General features: G+C 37.4%; 1 protein-coding gene and 1 long non-coding RNA gene across 5 annotated transcripts in view; one reads left to right on the top strand and one right to left on the bottom strand.

The window, feature by feature from the left end:
• The window catches only part of LOC138056760 (fibronectin type III domain-containing protein-like), a 28,571-nt gene that overhangs the window by 5,672 nt on the left and 20,399 nt on the right, over positions 1 to 2,500 (top strand). Inside the window, exon 1 of one of the 3 annotated variants that reach the window (XM_068902639.1) lies at positions 296 to 505. The exons of the other annotated variants lie outside the window; for them this stretch is intronic. The gene's annotated coding sequence lies outside the window, so the exon portion shown is untranslated. Of the gene's footprint in view, positions 1 to 295; positions 506 to 2,500 lie in introns of those variants that run through there. 3 annotated transcript variants of the gene reach the window in all.
• The window catches only part of LOC138056765 (uncharacterized), a 4,180-nt gene that overhangs the window by 280 nt on the left and 1,400 nt on the right, over positions 1 to 2,500 (bottom strand). The window contains exons 1-2 of one of the 2 annotated variants that reach the window (XR_011133532.1): positions 2,089 to 2,225; positions 923 to 1,117 (exon numbers count right to left, since the gene is read on the bottom strand). This is a non-coding gene — a long non-coding RNA (uncharacterized lncRNA). Of the gene's footprint in view, positions 1 to 922; positions 1,118 to 2,088; positions 2,226 to 2,500 lie in introns of those variants that run through there. The other variant, XR_011133533.1, reaches the window with a different exon arrangement.

Raw genomic sequence — 2,500 nt, 5'->3', positions numbered from 1 at the left:
TTATATCAATATATCGTGTAGCGCCTTGTGTGTGTGCAAATTAATTTAGACATATCATATGACTACGTGACACTCCGGTCAGTCCTCAGAGAATTGAAAAATGGAAAGTCGTTATCGCCCTCAGCAAAAGCGGACTGAACTAGTTTCCAGAAATCTAAATTAAAATGATTAGCATCAGTTCACGTACAGACTGTAGTTTTATTGCCGAATTAATAACCCAGAATAGCTTCAATTCAAAAAGGGATCACGATATCGTGTATTGCCTTATAAAGTTAGTGTAGACAGCCAACATACTACGTGACACTGCGGTAGGCTTCAGCGAATTGGAAGTCGTTATCTATGGAGGTTCTTCCCTAAAGGAAAAGCGGAAGTAGTTTCCAGGAATCTCAACTAAATGATTGGCATCTGGTTCGCGTAATTCTTTACTATATACATTTTATCGCCGAATCAACAGCCCTGAACTGCTTTTAAACTCTCCCTGTTCTCTTCCGTTTTATCGACAAAGGTAAGGAGTCTCATCTTATTCGCCAAGCCGCCTTTTGTTTAAGGGGTCTGCGAAGAAAGTTGTCCGAGGACGGTGGACCTCTTAGTTAGAAGTACTTTTTTTTTTAAAAAAAGTTAACGTGAACTTCTAATTTGAATAACATCCTTGACTGATTTGGAAGTGAATAACAATATGTAATGCGACTATTTCGATCTGCACAGATTTAGACTCAAATATTTTTTAAGTTTGGGTTTTCTTTTATTTGTTTACTTTTTCCTTATTCAAAGAGCTGAAAAAAAAACTCTAACTTTTTGTCGTCGACAGAAGGAGGTCTTCCTGTACGTCTTAATGAAAATACTCTGGGAATGGGGGAGGGGGAGGGGGAGGGGGAGGAGTGTTTTCCAAAAAGGAAAAGGTTTATCATCCTCAGTAACTTACCTCATCTGACCAGTATAATTTAATAAAGCACTGGGCAGTTTAGGGAGCAGCGATGGTGCAGTGGTGAAAGCACTCGTCTCCCAATGTGGCCCTGTTTTGATTCCCAGAATCAGCGTCACATGTGGACTGAGTTTGTTGGTTCTCTGTTCCGCTTCGAGAGCTTTTTATCCGGATTTTCCAGTTTTCCTCTCTCCTCTATAAAAACCGACATACGATTTGACATGCGTTGATTTGATTTGATTTTTTATACGTTGTCCCGAATTAGTGAACCTTGCGCTCAAGACACTTGACACTTAAATATTTTAAGTATAGGAAATCTTATGAACGCAAACGCATTTCGTGATTTATGGACACGTGCGAGTAATGTTGTCAAAATTTGAGAACTTTCCAAAACATCACGAGTGACAATAAGTCACGAAATGCAAGACACGTTCACTGATTTTTTATTTATCATATACTCAAAAGTCATTCCGCCACTTTGTTGCTATAGAAACTTACGTATTGCACTGTATAACCCATTTCTCCAATTTTTAAAAAAAACACGTATGTATTGGCAAAGTTGGCCCTAAGATTTAACAGTGCTCATCGAGAGGGCTCACTTCGAGATCGAAAATTATTTACAGATCACAATTAATTAGATTGGGCCAGAAATGGCAAAGAGAAAAACAACCACAAAGCATCCACACACACAAAGGGTGAAAAATGAAAAGAGGAGACGACAAGTGAAAATTACACTATTAAACGTTCAATAAAATTTCATGGATTCACTTATAAAGAACTGGACATGAAAAAACAGGTCACCATTTGCATTGAGTATACAAAAAAGTTCATTATCACTTGTGACGCTTAGGCTTTAAGTGCCAACATGGAATGTTCGACAGTGGATGATGTTGGGTTAACATTATCGTGTGGATCGCCATCTATCGAACAAATGAAATTATTATCATGAAAATGCATGCGATAGCTAATGTATTGTTCAAGATAGCAAAATTAAACCGATGTCTTTATCGATATTTCGTCATGGTTGTTGACTTTCGTGACTCTTTTTTTTATATTCCTGGAGGGCTACAGTTCTAAGGAAAGTATATTGTATAAGAAAGAGTGCAGTGAGTTGGTCACAATCAGAAACCGAGGGAACTACTCATAGAAACTATTAACATACTCACCCGACTCATCCTCTCAATGGGGGAACCAATTTAGTTAAATAGCTTCAACACATTCAAGTTTAAATATTTATGTACAGTAAGCTTTAAATACAAACGGAACGAGTTCGACTGTAAAATGCTGGGTGTGTTGCTGGAAAGGAAACGGTGTGCAGTCACGTTCCAGAATTTTAAATCTCGCTTCTTTCCTACTTCTTTGTTGCTAACTTTATTGCAATAAAAATTGTAATATCGGTAACATTTGTTTTGCCACATCTTACTTTTCCATACCCGACTGATAATGGATTTCAGAAAATTGAAAAGGGGAATGCGTCCAATTATGATCAGAAAAGTTAAATTAAATGAAAACATGAAATGGAAAATTTGGTAAATGAGAGCTCAACATTCTTCCGTTCTCTGAAAATTGCATCTCTTG

The sequence above is a fragment of the Montipora capricornis genome, chromosome 7 (assembly GCF_036669925.1).
Source record: "Montipora capricornis isolate CH-2021 chromosome 7, ASM3666992v2, whole genome shotgun sequence".
Taxonomy (NCBI): Eukaryota; Metazoa; Cnidaria; class Anthozoa; order Scleractinia; family Acroporidae; genus Montipora; species Montipora capricornis.
Note: the sequence above shows the minus strand (reverse complement) of the source record. Positions and strands in the feature narration are given on the sequence as shown.